The following is a 17,880-nucleotide window of genomic DNA, read 5'->3' as shown; positions in this document are numbered from 1 at the left end:
CATGATCTAACCTGGGAAGTTAGTAATCCCATGTAGTGACAAAAGATCTACAAAAGCCATCTGCAAAAAATTGGTATTAACTGCATGACAAAAAAAATCCTCACTGCCTTTGCCATTGAAAATTCCACAAAAACATTAAATAGGCAATAACATTCCATCACTCTGGAGTCCCTCTCTTCAAAGGCTGTGCCTTAAAAAAAATCAGATACTTACAGTTAAAACAATACAGGGCCTGGCTACGCAGTGTAAAAATACAACACTAACTGTACACAGTTTTGTACAGTTTCTTCACACCTAAGCCATTTATCCAAACTACAAATAAGTTCACATTTCATGTCTTCGTGAATAAAATAGATCAAGCTTAGACAAAGATCTATTTTTACATCTGGATTGATTTAATCGTCATCCTCATCATCTTCTTCATCTTCATCCTCTCCTTCCTCGCAGCCTGAGCAGGCTTGGCAGCAGATTTCTCACCAGTGTCACCCTTGCATTTGGCACAATAGGCAGCAACTTCCTTTTCATACTTCTCCTTTAACTTGGGTGCCTTCTGCTCATATGGTAGTTTATCCTTGGGTTGCACTGCAGACCACATCTCTCCCAGCTTCTTTGCAATATCCCCAGTGGACATTCCAGGAGATTCACTCTTGATCTTTGGACGTTTCTCAGAGCAGAAAATTAAAAATGCTGATGGTGGTCTCTTAGGGGCATTTGGATCCTTCTTCTTGTCCCCCTTTTGAGGGACATAGTTCTTCATCTCCCGGTTAAAGCAGACCTTGTAATTCTTAGCCAAGTCTTCAAACTTTGACTTCTCTTTGCTTAACACGGTCTTCCACCTTTCCGAATATTTCTTTGAGAACTCTGCAAAATTGACGGTGGCTTCAGGGTGTATCTTCTTGTGCTCCTCTCTACAAGCCTGCACAAAGTATGCGTATGAGGACATCTTGCCCCGGGATTTATTGGGATCTTTTCTAATCATGGCTGGTTTGTATCAGGCTCACACTACTCAAGGTGTCAATGGACTACAAAGCTACACATGGCGCTGGTTAACAGAGCTGCCAGTAGCTGCAGCATCGTCAATTGATAGCAGGTTTCAATGAAAAGCTTCCCCAGCTGATAAACGTGACATGTTTTGCGTGAACCACCGGCATTTAGAATTTTAATGATAATCACGTGGGAAAAGGCAAAAAGAAAGTGGAAGTGACAACAATTCCAGTACAACCCGGGGAATGACACATTGTTGACAAAATCCCAGCCATAATAGTTAACAGGACATGCAGCCAACCCTGTCTGAACAGTTCCTTGTAACCTTCAGGCAGAATTGATCATCCCTGTCTGTATTTATCCCTCTAACCTTCAGTGCTGCTCTGAATGTTGGCATGTGCAGTGACACAGTGAAAACAGTGGGGCCACTACAAGCCTCAAGTGTATTCTTTTAGGGTGTAACTCGTCAAGAAAGGCCCAACTGGGGAAAACATTTATAAAAGCACGAATGATGTCACTGTACATGACAACGAGAGCAATTTTCCACACTTCCTTAGAATGGTGTAACCATCATGTTTGACTAAACTTTATGCTGGTCTTGCCAATTGGTGCATAACACCAGCAACAGCTGGAGGGGAGGTTAACAGAAGGTCAGAGCATTTTGTGAGGTTTGAAATCCACTCTTATCGAGTCCAGTCCTTACCAATGAAAAATAAATCCCATATGACCAGCCCTAAATTCAGAAACCAACCGCTCTGAGGTCAAACAGACCGCTCAGCGGAAGGAAATGACCAACCTTGAAAAAGTCTGCCCCGCAGCAATAACCCACCTGAGCAGGACAAACAAGCTGAGGGTCCGATTTCCGCCCCGCAAGGGACAGGAAGTCCCACCTACGAGATCTAGAGGCTAATCTGATTGGCCAGAATCTCCAGCAGTCCCAAAAGCGCCAGAGTGAGGTGGTGGCGGCTGCCGGGACTGCAGCGAGGCGCAGGAAAAAGAGCCATGGAAACCAGAGAGAGACAGGGAGATCCCAGGCTTTCAGGGTGGGCAGGGATCGGAAAGCGGAGGGAGTGAGAGGAAATGATGGTGGGGGAGGGGGAGCCAAATTTTGGAGGGTACGTGGAGAGGAACTGGGGAGTGACCCCCAAAGCGCGCAGGTTATGCCCCGATTGAAATGCATTCCCCCCTCTTCCCGCCCACCCCTCTCCCCCCTCCCCTCCACACCTCCCCCCCCTCCCCTCCACACCTCCTCCCCTCCACCCCCTCCCCTCCCCTCCACCTCCTCCCCTCCACCCCCACCCCTCTTCCCCCTCCCCTCCCGCCCACCCCTCTTCCCCCTCCCGCCCACCCCTCTTCCCCCTCCCGCCCACCCCTCTTCCCCCTCCCCTCCCCTCCCGCCCACCCCTCTTCCCCCTCCCCTCCCCTCCCGCCCACCCCTCTTCCCCCTCCCGCCCACCCCTCTTCCCCCTCCCCTCCCCTCCCGCCCACCCCTCTTCCCCCTCCCCTCCCCTCCCGCCCACCCCTCTTCCCCCTCCCCTCCCCTCCCGCCCACCCCTCTTCCCCCTCCCCTCCCCTCCCGCCCACCCCTCTTCCCCCTCCCCTCCCCTCCCGCCCACCCCTCTTCCCCCTCCCCTCCCCTCCCGCCCACCCCTCTTCCCCCTCCCCTCCCCTCCCGCCCACCCCTTTCCCCCTCCCCTCCCCTCCCGCCCACCCCTCTTCCCCCTCCCCTCCCCTCCCGCCCACCCCTCTTCCCCCTCCCCTCCCCTCCCGCCCACCCCTCTTCCCCCTCCCCTCCCCTCCCGCCCACCCCTCTTCCCCCTCCCCTCCCCTCCCGCCCACCCCTCTTCCCCCTCCCCTCCCCTCCCGCCCACCCCTCTTCCCCCTCCCCTCCCCTCCCGCCCACCCCTCTTCCCCCTCCCCTCCCCTCCCGCCCACCCCTCTTCCCCCTCCCCTCCCCTCCCGCCCACCCCTCTTCCCCCTCCCCTCCCCTCCCGCCCACCCCTCTTCCCCCTCCCCTCCCCTCCCGCCACCCCTCTTCCCCCTCCCTCCCCTCCCGCCCACCCCTCTTCCCCCTCCCCTCCCCTCCCGCCCACCCCTCTTCCCCCTCCCCTCCCCTCCCGCCCACCCCTCTTCCCCCTCCCCTCCCCTCCCGCCCACCCCTCTTCCCCCTCCCCTCCACACCTCCTCCCCTCCACCCCCTCCCCTCCCCTCCACCCCCTCCCGCCCACCCCTCTTCCCCCTCCCCTCCCGCCCACCCCTCTTCCCCCTCCCCTCCCGCCCACCCCTCTTCCCCCTCCCCTCCCGCCCACCCCTCTTCCCCCTCCCCTCCCGCCCACCCCTCTTCCCCCTCCCCTCCCGCCCACCCCTCTTCCCCCTCCCCTCCCGCCCACCCCTCTTCCCCCTCCCCTCCCGCCCACCCCTCTTCCCCCTCCCCTCCCGCCCACCCCTCTTCCCCCTCCCCTCCCGCCCACCCCTCTTCCCCCTCCCCTCCCGCCCACCCCTCTTCCCCCTCCCCTCCCGCCCACCCCTCTTCCCCCTCCCCTCCCGCCCACCCCTCTTCCCCCTCCCCTCCCGCCCACCCCTCTTCCCCCTCCCCTCCCGCCCACCCCTCTTCCCCCTCCCCTCCCACCGCTCTTCCCCCTCCCCTCCCATCCACCCCTCTTCCCCCTCCCCTCCCGCCCACCCCCTTCCCACTCCCCCACCCCTCTTCCCCCTCCCTGCCACCCCTCCACTCCCCCACCCCTCTTCCCTCCCGCCCACCCCTCTTCCCCCTCCCCTCGCCTCCCACCCCTCTTCCCCCTCCCCTCCCCTCGCCTCCCACCCCCACCCCTCTTCCCCCTCCCTGCCACCCCTCCATTCCCCCACCCCTCTTCCCCTCCCTGCCACCCTTCCATTCCCCCACCCCTCTTCCCCCTCCCGCCCACCCCTCTTCCCCCCTCCCCTCCCGCCCACCCCTCTTCCCCCTCCCGCCCACCCCTCTTCCCCCTCCCGCCCACCCCTCTTCCCCCTCCCGCCCACCCCTCTTCCCCCTCCCGCCCACCCCTCTTCCCCTCCCTCCCGCCCACCCCTCTTCCCCCTCCCCTCCCGCCCACCCCTCTTCCCCCTCCCCTCCCGCCCACCCCTCTTCCCCCTCCCCTCCCGCCCACCCCTCTTCCCCCCTCCCCTCTTCCCCCTCCCCTCCCGCCCACCCCTCTTCCCCTCCCCTCCCGCCCACCCCCTTCCCCCTCCCCTCTTCCCCCTCCCCTCCCGCCCACCCCTCTTCCCCCTCCCCTCTTCCCCCTCCCCTCCCCTCTTCCCCCTCCCCTCCCCACTTCCCCCTCCCCTCCCCCCCACTTCCCCCTCCCCACCCCTCTTCCCCTCCCCTCCACCCCTCTTCCCCCTCCCCTCCACCCCTCCCCTCCACCCCTCTTCCCCCTCCCCTCCACCCCTCTTCCCCCTCCCCTCCACCCCTCTTCCCCCTCCCCTCCACCCCTCTTCCCCCTCCCCTCCACCCCTCTTCCCCCTCCCCTCCACCCCTCTTCCCCCTCCCCTCCACCCCTCTTCCTCCACCCCTCTTCCCCCTCCCCTCCACCCCTCTTCCCCCTCCACCCCTCTTCCCCCTCCACCCCTCTTCCCACTCCCCCACCCCTCTTCCACCTCCCCTCCACCCCTCTTCCCCCCTCCCACCCCTCTTCCTCTTCCCCTCCCACCCCTCTTCCCCGCCCACCCCTCTTCCCCCTCCCCTCCCGCCCGCCCACCCCTCTTCCCCCTCCCCTCCCGCCCGCCCACCCCTCTTCCCCCTCCCCTCCCGCCCGCCCACCCCTCTTCCCCCTCCCCTCCCGCCCGCCCACCCCTCTTCCCCCTCCCCTCCCGCCCGCCCACCCCTCTTCCCCCTCCCCTCCCGCCCGCCCACCCCTCTTCCCCCTCCCCCTCCCGCCCGCCCACCCCTCTTCCCCCTCCCCTCCCGCCCGCCCACCCCTCTTCCCCCCTCCCCTCCCGCCCGCCCACCCCTCTTCCCCCTCCCCTCCCGCCCGCCCACCCCTCTTCCCCCTCCCCTCCCGCCCGCCCACCCCTCTTCCCCCTCCCCTCCCGCCCGCCCACCCCTCTTCCCCCTCCCCTCCCGCCCGCCCACCCCTCTTCCCCCTCCCCTCCCGCCCGCCCACCCCCTCTTCCCCCTCCCCTCCCGCCCGCCCACCCCTCTTCCCCCTCCCTCCCGCCCGCCCACCCCTCTTCCCCCTCCCCTCCCGCCCGCCCACCCCTCTTCCCCCTCCCCTCCCGCCCGCCCACCCCTCTTCCCCTCCCCTCCCGCCCGCCCAACCCTCTTCCCCCTCCCCTCCCGCCCAACCCTCTTCCCCCTCCCCATCCACCCCTCCACTCCCCCACCCCTCCACTCCCCCACCCCTCTTCCCCCTCCCCTCCACCCCTCTTCCCCTCCCCTCCACCCCTCTTCCCCCTCCACTCCCCCACCCCTTTCCCCCTCCCCTCCACCCCTCTTCCCCCTCCCCTCCACCCCTCTTCCCCCTCCACTCCCCCACCCCTCTTCCCCCTCCACTCCACTCCCCCACCCCTCTTCCCCCTCCCTCCACTCCCCCACCCCTCTTCCCCCTCCCCATCCCCCACCCCTCTTCCCCCTCCCCTCCTGCCCACCCCTCTTCCCCCTCCCCCTCCCGCCCACCCCTCTTCCCCCTCCCCTCTTCCCCTCCCCTCTTCCCCCTCCCCTCCCGCCCACCCTCTTCCCCCTCCCCTCCCGCCCACCCCTCTTCCCCTCCCCCTCCCGCCCACCCCTCCTTCCCCTCCCCTCCCGCCCACCCTCTTCCCCCTCCCCTCCCGCCCACCCCTCTTCCCCCTCCCCTCCCGCCCACCCCTCTTCCCCCTCCCTCCCGCCCACCCCTCTTCCCCCTCCCCTCCCGCCCACCCCTCTTCCCCCTCCCCTCCCCCCATCCCTCTCCCCCCTCCCCTCCCCCCATCCCCTCTCTTCCCCCTCCCTCTGCCCCTTCCCCCCATCCCCCTCCTCTCTCCCCAACCCTCTTTTTCCTCCACCCTCTTCCTCCTCTCCCACCCCTCTTCCCCCTCCCCTCCCACCCACCCCCTACTCCTCCCCTCCCCCACCCATCTTCCCCCTACCCTATCCCCCACCGCTCTTCTCCCTACCCTGCCCCTCACCCCTCTTCCCCCTCCCTACCCCTCTTCCTCCTTCCTACCCCTCTTCCCCCTCCCCCACCCCACTTGCCCCTCTCCCCTCCCTCACTCCTCTTCCCCTCCCCTGCCCCCTTTCCCCCCTCCCTGCCCTCTCTTTCCCTCCCCCTCTTCTCCCCTCCCCCCACCCCTCTCCCCCTCCCTTACCCATCCACCCCCTCCACTACCTCACCCCCTCCCCTCCCCCTCTATATCTTCCCCCTCCCCTCACTCATCTCTCCTCCCCCTCTCCTCTTCCCCCTCCCCCATCTCCGCTGCGACACGGCCGTAAAATTCCGACTCAGGAATAACACCCCTCCTCTTCTTTGAAATAGTGCTGTAGGATTGTTTACATCCACCTGAAAGAGCAGACACAGCCTTAACTTCTCACTTGAAGGATGACACCTCCAACGGTGCAGCATTCCCTCAGTATTGCACTGGAGTGTCAGCCTGCAACATGTGCTCAATTCTATGGAGTTGGACTTAAACTCATATTCATATGTGGCGATTGCTACACACTGAGCCACAGCTGGGGCTGGGGCTTGGAGAGAGAAAACAGGAAGGGAAACTTGGGGGGTTTTCGCTCAAACTAAAAGAGGATGTTTGTAGCAAAACTGGAAGCTACGAGGCTAAAACTGGATAACCCTGGTGAACAGGTGCAGGAATTGTGATGAGCGATTAACCCACGCCCTTCAAAGTGATGCAGGCAGAAAGCAAACTACAAATTGTCTGTTAAGTGCAATGAAGTGTGCAGTCCATAGCTGAATGTGCTGTTGAGTGGCTCCACACCAAGTTCGCATGAAGCTAACATCACTTAAAGCTAGCCTGCATTATTAAAGCTGGAACAAAAACAAAAATACCTGGAAAAACTCAGCAGGTCTGACAGTATCTGCGGAGAGGGATACAGTTGACGTTTCAAGTCCGTATGACCCTTCATCTATTAAAGCTGGACTGTGCCTCTTAAAGATGAGGTGCATTGTGGATGCAGCAGGATCTGAAATTGGTAACAGAAGAGTTGAAAGTCAGCAAGAAGCTGCCTTTAAACTACCAGAGTTATGGACTAATTCTTTTCCTGGGTTTGAAATAATGTATCACCTTCCTGGTCTAACTTGGAAAAAGGAAGACACCAGACAACCTGGAGCAAAGCTCAGTTAGTTGTATGAGCCGCGTGCCTGTTTCTTCAGGCTTTTTTTTCAGATCATCCACACTGAAGTACAAGGGCAGAAACAGATGAAAGAAGCTCCTCGATCGATAGAGAGTGAGCAACGCGGGCTGTAATACAATCATAGAGCTGAGATGATGTCAACTTGATGAAGGAGATTGAACTGTCATCTCCAATCATCCCCAGGAATTTATTTTCTGTACAGACTTGCAAAGAGAATCAGTAGGTTCGGGGGCATCAACTGCAAAGATTAGGTTTAATGGGGAAAGAAAGTTTACTTTTGATCAAAGCTTTCTGCCATTTTATGTTGAAATATCGCCGATAAAAGTATTATTCGCCAATCTTAAAAGTCCAATTTTTTTGACCCGCCACACCTGATCCCCTCATTACTCAGTGACAGCATATACCCATGAGGAAAATTCAATTTCTGTATAGGGGCTTATCTATGAGCCAGGTGCCACTCACTTTGTTGGGGTATATCAATGACCCAGGGGTGGCACTCTGTGTTGGGGTGGAGGGAGGTGTCACAGACAGAATGTATGTGCCCTCTTACTTCCCACAATCAGTATGTTTTGTCTGAAGGGATGTGTGTGTCTTTTCTTACCCTTATTCCAATTAAATAATGAATTAAATTCAGCAGCAAGCTTTTGTGAGTTTGAAATAAAGAAGGTTATTTATTCTCACAGCTTTCCCCAAGTTAGTGCAACATCACACACTCGGTCTGACATGCACACAAAGGTTGGATACAGATAAAGATAGTGCACTTTTATAGATTACAGTTTTCCAGTCTCCCATGTGACAGACCTGTTGTTTCTTGAATGATTTTGATGATTTAAAGTTGAAGTGATGGTCATGTAAAGCAAAGGGTTCACTGCAGGGTGTGAGGTTTCTTGTCATCAAATATCTAGGAGGTTGGTTCTCAGGTGAACTTTGAAACTGGAATAGGTTAAGTACTTTGGCTACTTGATGACTTACAGCTTGTTTCAGAGAGTCTGGTTCTCAGACTGGCTGATGACTGATAAATCTGATGGGTCCTGGGATAATAAAGGTACAGTCCCTGAAACCAGCTTTGATCACATGACTGCTGGGTTCACACTCCTGGGGCCCACTCAGTCTAGTTTGGAGGCTATCGTGATACAATGTGAAGTTGATAGCGGCTATTGAGTTTTGATCTTCCTTTTTGTCCAGTGTGAAACATGGAGACAAGCTACCTGGAAACTCCATAGTGTTTAGGTGTTGGCTCATCCTTAAACAATGAAATGTGTGAATTCCACAAATTGATGTGAGGTACTCTCACCTATGTCCATATTTAATTAGTTATTCACCGGACTCTTGATACTGGCTGCAGTCCAAATGCCAAAAGTCACATTATTTGTGGAAGCCATCTTAACAGTTTGTTTGCGTCCAATCTTTAAAAGGATTGACTGAAAGTTCATAATATTACATGCCTGTACTGGGCATGATGGGATATCTGTGATCTAGGGGTCAGTCTCTGGCTTCCACTCTGAATTTTTTCACAGCTACAAACCACAACTCTGAGCCTGTCACTTCATCTCTCTGCATGCCAGGATGTCACTGAGCTGCCTCTCTACAAATAAAGTTGCTTTAATGTTGTACATAGGGACAACAGAAAATATGAAACAAATAACAAGGCTAGGATCCATTGGCTTAATAAGCCCACCCCAATTCTTCAGCTGCATATTTGCACTTTACCCCATCATTGATCACATCCAACACCTTTAATCACCTTTCACAATGACATACTCTACCATATCTAAGCATCTCCTGAGGGAAAGCACTGTATAAAATGGTTAATTGGACTAAACTTCATAATATTAATTTCACATTGTTATTATTCAACCTTAATATTACCCAACCCTAATGGAACTCCCTCTTGCCAAGTCCATGGGTCAAAGACATTGAACTGAGGTGTAAAGTATTTAGGAATTTAATCCAAAAAGCCTACGTGAATATACACATCAAAGGTTCGTTCCTACTTTTTATTATTTATGTCAATCTTTAGTCAATAATAAATCACATTTAGTGACCTTAATAAATGTCACAATGCAAATCAATATTTTTAACTCTATGCACACTTCCAGCTAAGTTTAACCAACCAATGTGCTCGGTCCTTTACCAATAAAGTCTTTAATTATCAAATCCAGTAAGTGGTAGTTTGAATATACTGTCAGACAATTTGTTGGCTGGACACCAAGATTCACAGGATCAGGACTACGTGTGAATACATGGTAATGACGTGGTAACAAAGGTTAAAGTCACAACATAGCCCTCAGCAAGGTTAGATTTCAGAACATTTTGAAAACATGGGGCTGACTAGATCAGGATTGTACAAATTAGCAACACCCAAAAATCTGAACAGCACCAAAAAAGAACAGTTTAAAGCTAAGTTTGGAAGCACTGATGGTTCAGCCAGTTTAACAACGATCATCTCAGGCATTCAGATCGGAAAGTTCTCGTGCTTCATTCCCAGTTGGCGATCATGTTAACATGCTAGAACTAGCATCAATATCCCTGGGTTAGAGAGGAAAATCAGCCAAGAATTTAGCTTCCTAATTTATGCCCATTGATTCCTAGAGAGACTGGGTACAGTGGGTGAAAGGATTGCCTGGTGACAGAAGTGTAAATGACCAGATTTTTAACAGGGATATCTGAACATTGCTTGATACAGAGGATGCCTGTTATTGCTGCATTAGACAGGATTAAAAGCTCTTTATCTGAATCCACACAGCATTCATAACAAGATGGATCAAATGAAATAGAAATAAATAAGTATTATAGGATAGCCATTACTGAGACATGATTGCAAGCTAACCTGAATATTCAAGGACATTTGAAGGACAGGAAGAATGGAGAAGAAGATCGGGTAACTCTGCTAATCAAGAATGAGATCAGTATGGTAGTGAGAAATGATCTTGGTTCATAAGATCAAAATGCGGAATCAGTTTGGATGGAGATAAGAAATAGCAAACCCCCGACAGTGGCTACACCGTAGGACAGAGTTCAAACAAAAAAATAATAGGGGCTTGTAACAAAGTGACTGCAATAATCGTGGGAGATTTTAATCTTCATATAGATTGGACGAATCAAATTTGCAAAGATAGCCTGTTGGATGAGCTCGTAGAGTGTATTCAGGACAGTTTCTTGGAACTATATGCTCTGGAACCAACCCAGGGACAGGCTATTTAGGCCTGGTAATGTGTAATGAGCTCATAGTAAACGTTTAGGCAAGAGTGATCAAAACATTTACAGAATTTCACATTCAGTTTGTGGGTGGGAAATGTGGATCTAAAACAAGTGTATTAAACTTAAATAAAGGCAACTACAAGGCTATCAAGACATTTGACAATGTGGACTTGAAAATAGGTTATAGGATAAGACAGTGTCAGACATTTAAGCAGATATTTCATAACTTTCAAGAAAAATATATTCCATTGAGAAAGAAAGACTCTATGAGAAGGATGCACAATCCTTGACTAATTAAGGAAGCTAAGGATGGTATCAAATTGAAAGATAAAGTGTAAAATGCTGCAAAGATCAGTATTAGTCCGGAAGATTAGGAACATTTTAGAAAGCATCAAAGGATGATGAAAAAAATAATAGAGGGAGAAATTAGATTATGAGAGAAAACTAGCAAGAAAAATAAAAAACAGGCAGTAAAAGCTTCTACAAGTATATAAAAAGGGGGAATGTAGCTAAAGTAAGTGTTAGACCCTTGGAGGATGAGACTGGGGAATTAATAATAGGAAACAGGGAAATGGCAGAGGCTTTGAACAAGTATTTTGTATCTGTCTTCACAGTAAGAATGTTTGATCTGATTATGATGCACATGATCATACTCCAATGGCTGTTGACATCGGTGGGTGAGTGCTTTGTGCCATGTGGCTATGCGATATTTAATTCTGTCACCAGGTAGCTGAGAGGCCCCCATTCCCCATCTCCCCATCCCCAATGGCTAGTGGCTGAGACTCTGCTGCTCTCCAGGGCCTCCTCCTTTATACATTAGCCATGAGATGAACCTTTGGTTCTCTGCCTCTCCCTCCTGTTCTGTGCTCTCACCTTCTGCAAGGAGGGAAAGAAGAAACCTATGAGGGTGAGTGATGGAATCTGCTAAACAGGTGGAAGGAGAGCATTTGTCAACAGTGACTATGAGGGAGAGGCATGAGATTGAATAAGTGAATTTCAGTGGTTGATGGATAAATGGGGATGTAAGTGGATAGATAAAGAGGGATGGGTTCACCTGTCAGGCAAGTTGGTGGGGGGAGTGATCTGCTTGAGTAGGCCTTAGAAGACAGAGTGAGAGGTTTTGGGGTGATGCACACATCAGAATGTAGGTGAATGTGGCACTATACACCTTTCCTGACCTGGTTAGGTTATTGCACCATTTCCTGCATTGGACCCAGGAACATGGTACCACACTCCCGCTGTTAACCATTACCTCCAACCAGGCCTTTTTGGTGCACTAAGCCATTTTCTTCTTCCTGTTGCTAAGGGACAGCACATCCCTCCAGGTTCAGCAGCACATCCAGGGAGGCAATGCTTACAGGAGGTGGTGTCTACATCCATCTGGTCACTATTCCAGTGCTTCCTTCTCTTTGGATCCCAACTCCAAACTCTTTCCAATTGTATGTTTACAATCTTCCTTTAAATGCTGGTGTTGTAATTGAGTCAAGTGGGCACTATTGCTCTATTTCATGCTCATTTGTCAGGAATCCTAGAAATTATATGTTAATGCAGTAGCTGCACTAAAACATCACTGACAGACATGTTGCGCTTGGAGGCACAAGTTTCCCATTTGCTACCAGAACCCAAACCCTGACCCCTAGCTCCCATTTCCAGTCAGTTACAAACTTAAACTCCAGTCCAAAGAGTGTAAGGCTCTCATTCAGAGCGTGTGATTTAAACCTGTGTGTCAGATTGCCAGTGTCTATGAATTTGTGTAATGTTGCCGTGTTCCCTTATTTTTCATTGTGAGTCCATCCAATCACACTACATCACACGGACAGGAAATATCTCAGTAACCGAGCTGAAAGGTTAACAGTAAATGGAGTTGTTGTGATCTGGAACGCACTGTCTGAGGAAGATTCAATAATAACTTTCAAAAGACAATTGGAAAAATACTTGAAGGGAAAGAGCAGGGGAATGGGACTGCTCTTTCACGGGCTCTCAAGTAGCCAGCATAGGCACAATGGACTGAATGGCCTCTGACAAGGTCAGATTCAGCATTCTCTAACTTGCTCACCTGACTGTTGCTGACAAAAGAAAATCAGCCTGTGCCTACAGTCAGGTTTCAATTCTGAGGGGCTCCTGGGGGTGCAGTTTGGGACATTCAGAGGCCTCAACAGCAAAGTACCAATCATCTTGGCAGCAGCTCTCAGCAGAACTGAAGTAAACAGGAAGATGGGAAAGCACGTGGTCCCACAGGATTGTGCTGTGGTTTGTGTCAACTCTGTCAGTGTCCCAATAAGGACACAAAATACTGGAAATTATCAAGCAGAATTGTTTGTCTGACCCTGTGAGCAGAACAGGAGAAGGATGGGCATTGGGTAGTGGTGTTAAAGCTCAGTGAGTGGCTCCAGGTGAATGACTCCCCTGGTAGAAAATGGGAACAGCTATTCCATTCTGGCTATTTCAGTAATTTAACAAGTACAAGTCAAGCACGTTATCATTCTCTCTCTCTCCCTCCCTCCCCGTCTCTCTCTCCCTCACCATCCGTCTCTATATCTCTCTCTCTCCTTCTCTGTCTCTCTCTCTCTCTCTTCCTCTCCCCCCTCTCTCTCTCCCTCGCCACCCGTCTCTATATCTCTCTCTCCTTCTCTGTCTCTCTCTCTCTTTCCCTCTCCATCTCTTCCTCTCTATCTCTCTCTCCCTCACCCTCTCTTTATCTCCATTTCTTTATCTCTCTCTCACTTTCTGTCTCACTCTCTCCCCCTCTCTCTCCCTCTCCCCCTCTTCTTCTCTGTTTCCCCCTGTATCTCTCTCTCTCCCCACTCTATATCCCCCTCCCCCTCTTTCTCTCTCCCTCTCCATTTCTCTGTCTCTCCCCATCTTTCTCCCTCTCCCCCCTCTCTCTCTCTCTCTATGTCTTTTTCTCTCTCCCTCTCCCATTCTTGCCCTCTCTCTCGCCCCCCTCTATTCCCCCCACTCCTTTCCTCTCTCTCTCCCTCCCTATCTCTCCCTCTCACCTTCTCTCCCTCTCTGCCTCTCTTTCTCTCTCTCCCTCTCTGTCTTTTCCGCCTCTATCTCTCCCTCTACCCCCTCTCTCTCCCTCTCTATATCTCTCTCTCTTCCCCCCTCTTTCTCTCCCTCTCCCTCTCCCCCTCTCCCTCTCTATTTCTCTCTCTCCTTCTCTTCTCTCTCTTTCCCTCTCTCCTCTTTCCCTTCCTCTCTATCTCTCTCTCTCTCTCCCTCACCCCCTCTTTCGCCATCTTCATTTCTTTGTCTCTCTCTCATTCTCTGTCTCACTCTCTCCCTCTCCCCCTCTCCCTCTCTATTTCTCTCTCTCCTTCTCTTCTCTCTCTTTCCCTCTCTCCTCTTTCCCTTCCTCTCTATCTCTCTCTCTCTCTCCCTCACCCCCTCTTTCGCCATCTTCATTTCTTTGTCTCTCTCTCATTCTCTGTCTCACTCTCTCCCCTCTCCCTCTCCTTCTCTGTTTCCCTCTCTATCTATCTCTCTCTCCACCCTCTCTCTCCCTCTCCCCCTCTTTCTCCCTCTCCCCCTCTTTCTCTCTCTCCCTCTCCATTTCTCTGACTCTCCCCTCTCTACCTCTCCCCTTCTCTCTCTCTTGCCCCCCTCTATATCCCCCTCTCTCCTTCCCCTCTCTCTCCCTATCTCTACCTCTCCCATTCTCTCCCTCTCCTCCATCTCTCTCTCTCCCCCTCTCTCTCTCTCCCTCTCTATCCCCCCTCCATCTCTCTCTCTCCACCCCTCCCACTCCCCCTCTCTTTCTCTCTCTTCCTCTCCTCCCTCTTCCTCTCTCTCTCCCCTCTCTCTGTTTCCCTCTCTATCTCTCTCTCTCTCCCTCATTCTCTCCCCCTCTCTCTCTCCCTCTCCCCCATCTTTCTCTCTCCCTCTCTCCCCCTCTCTGCCTCCCCTCTCTCTCCCTTTCCATTTTTCTCTCTCCCCCTCTCTCCCTCTCCTCCTCTCTCTCCCTCTTGATCTGTCTTTCTCTCTCCCCCTCTCCCTCACCCCCTCTATCTCTCCCTCTCTCTCCCTGTATATCTCTCTCTCCCTCTCCCCCTCTCTTTCTCTCTCCCCCTCTCCTCCGCTGTCTCTCCCCCCCACCCCCATATCCCCTTCCCCACTTCTCTAGTAATCTGAGGTGCAATACACCTTTTAAGAGAATGTGAGCAGATTAAACCATGTGACTGTATGACCCAATTGCTGTGTAGTGTGGGCTGTAATGTTAAGAGTTAGTCTAGATTAGTGTCTGGTTGGAGAAGCACACATCATAGAAGTGCTCTGTTGTCTGTGTAAATAAATAGCATGTGCTTCATTTCATAGTGGCCTCTGCGTCTACAGTATATTGTAATCAACTCACCTGCCGACAGATAAGCGTGCAACTGGTTCACAGGCAAAGCGATCCCACAGTAGAACATAACATCCTCTCTTTCTCTCTCTAACTCCTTCTCCATCTTCCCCTGCTTTCTCTCTCTCCCTATCTCTCTCTCCTCCTCTCTCTCTCTCTCCCCCTCTCTATTCTTCTGCCTCTCCCCCTCTCTATTTTTCTCTCTCCACCCTTCTCTCTCCCTCACCCCCCCACCCTCTCTCTATCTCCCCCATCTCTCTCTCCCTCTTCCCATCTTTCTCCCTGTCCCCCTCTTTCTCCCGCTCCTCCCTCTCCCCCCTCTCTCTCCCCTTCTCCATCTCTCTCTCTCTCCCACTTTTCTATCTCCCTCTTCCCCCCACCCCCATCTTCCCTTCTCTTCTGTCTCCCTCTCTCCTCCCCACTTCCCCTCTCCCTCTTTTCCTCTCTATCTCCCTGTCTCTCCCTTTTCCCCTCTCTACCACCCTCTCCCTACCCCCCTCTCTTTCTTTCCACCCTGCTCTTCTGAAGATATCAACACTCAGGATCTGGGTGACCTCCAGTCTCGTTATTCTCAGCCATTATTTGTGTGAGCATATCAGTAGCTATTTGGCATGGTGTGCATCACAGCCCAGCCTGCTCTGGCCCTCACCTGACCTACAGCATGCAGAAGTTTCCCAGCTGGATCTCAGACTCTCAGTGCTGGAAGAAAGTGAATGAACAGCATGAAAGATAACAGATTAATTCAGAGTGCCTCTTTCATTTAAACTGTGACGGCAGGGGAACACAGAAACACACAGGGCTGACAAGGTCAGAAAGCGTTTCCTCAGGCAAACAGTGATGAGGATCTGAAATAGGTTCTCATCAGGAAACTAGACCTTAAACTATGAAGCCATTCAAAGGCAGTTAGAGAGTGTGATGTTGGATTTTAAACAACTGTGGAAGGATGAGGTAAATGGGCTGAATGACTTCCCTCATCTGTATTTACATTTCTGATCTTTCCTGAACTTAAGAAAGCTGTAAAAAAAACTGAGAGAGGGACTGTGAGAAATGGAGAGAGAGGGAGTGTGAGAAAGTGTAAGGGAAAGAGTGTAAGAAACACAGAGGGAGGGAGTATGAGAAATGGAGAGAGAGGTGGGTGTGAGAAACTAAAAGGGAAGGAGTGTGAGAAACTGAGAGGGAGCATGAGAAAGTGAGAGAGTTAGTGTGAGAAACAGAGAGAGTGAGCATGAGAAACAGAGAGGGAGAGTCTGAGAAGCAGAGAGAGAGTGTGAGAAACAGAGAGGGAGTGTGGGAAACAGAGAAGGAATGTGAGAAACAGAGAGAGAGTGTGAGAAAGTGAGAGAGAGTGTGAGAAACAGAGAGGAGGAGTCTGAGAAACAGAGAGGGAGGGAGTGTGAGAAACAGAGAGGGAGGGAGTGTGAGAAACAGAGAGGGTGAAAAAGTGAGGAGAGAGATTGTGAGAAACAGGGAGGGAGTGTGAGAAACCGAGGGGGAGTATGAGAAATTGAGAGAAAGCGAATGTGAGAAACTTAGAGACCTTGGGAATCTGAGGAGAGATAGTCTGAGACACTGAGAGAGAGGGAGTGGGAATTTGAGAAACTGAGTGTAAGAAACAGAGAGAGAGGGAGGGTGAGAAAGAGGAAGAACAGCAGGAACATTTATAAGGAGGAGAAGATGGGGATAAGGGAGATCCATGTGTGACATGGGCTCTGGTGCCAGCATTATGGAGACCCAGAAGGTCCTGACCATTTCTGGTGCAGCCGCGTATAACCATGTTGAATGCATCACGAGAGAGTCATCAATCAGTTGTTCCAGTTGATTTGGGGCAACTTTCTCAAACTGTGCTTGTATACTGAACACTGTGCTACTCACGCCCAGGTGAACATGCACACTGAATACTGTGCTACTCACTCCAGCTAAACATGTATACTGAACACTGTGCTACTCACTCCCAGCTAAACATGCACACTGAATACTGTGCTACTCACTCCCTGCTAAACATGCACACTGAACACTGTGCTACTCACACCCAGGTGAACATATACACTGAATACTGTGCTACTCACTCCCAGCTAAACATGTACACTGAATACTGTGCTACTCACTCCCAGCTAAACATGTACACTGAACACTGTGCTACTCACACCCAGGTGAACATGCACACTGAACACTGTGCTACTCACACCCAGGTGAACATGCACACTGAACACTGTGCTGCTCACTCCCAGCTAAACATGTACACTGAACACTGTGCTACTCACTCCCAGGTGAACATGCACACTGAACACTGTGCTACTCACACCCAGCTAAACATGTACACTGAATGCTGTGCTACTCACTCCCAGCTAAACATGTACACTGAATGCTGTGCTACTCACTCCCAGCTAAACATGTACACTGAATGCTGTGCTACTCACTCCCAGCTAAACATATACACTGAACACTGTGCTGCTCACACCCAGGTGAACATGTACACTGAACACTGTGCTACTCACACCCAGGTGAACATGTACACTGAACACTGTGCTGCTCACACCCAGGTGAACATGTACACTGAATGCTGTGCTACTCACTCCCAGCTAAACATGTACATTTTCATGGTGAACCAGCTGTGCAGCAGTTCAGAGGGCATTGGTTACAGGGCCTCTGTGAGTACAGCATAGCAAGAAATGAAGCAACGTCTGCAGTGAGGCTGAGTAGAGTGGGAGAAGGAGACAGGGTCTACAGAGAAGGCCCTATTATCAGGCTTCTGAGAGCATTTTTCTTACCAGAAGAATGTATGGGTCCTTGAGAGGGTGCAGAGATTTACCAGAACGGTTCTAAGGATAAGAGATTTTAGCTACAAGGTTAGGTTGGAGAAGCTGGGGTTGTTCTCCTTGGAGCAAGTGAGGTTGAAGCAGGTTTGATAGAGGTTGTAGAGTTTGATAGAGGATAAAGAGTATGACAGGGTTAGATATGTACACAAGGACAACCTTTTCCCATTGGTTGATGGGACAAGGGAGATACTGATTTAAGGTTTTGGACAAGAGATGCA

At 52.3% G+C, this 17,880-nt stretch overlaps 1 protein-coding gene and 1 pseudogene across 2 annotated transcripts in view; one reads left to right on the top strand and one right to left on the bottom strand.

Annotated features, from left to right (window-relative positions):
* Positions 1-17,880, top strand: part of gcnt7 (glucosaminyl (N-acetyl) transferase family member 7) — a 717,682-nt gene that overhangs the window by 510,486 nt on the left and 189,316 nt on the right. The gene's annotated exons all lie outside the window — the stretch shown is intronic.
* LOC144689205 (high mobility group protein B2 pseudogene) lies at positions 396-1,042 on the bottom strand (annotated as a pseudogene).

The sequence above is a fragment of the Cetorhinus maximus genome, chromosome 13 (genome assembly GCF_964194155.1).
Source record: "Cetorhinus maximus chromosome 13, sCetMax3.hap1.1, whole genome shotgun sequence".
NCBI lineage: Eukaryota > Metazoa > Chordata > Chondrichthyes > Lamniformes > Cetorhinidae > Cetorhinus > Cetorhinus maximus.
This window is presented reverse-complemented; position numbering and strand designations above follow the sequence as displayed.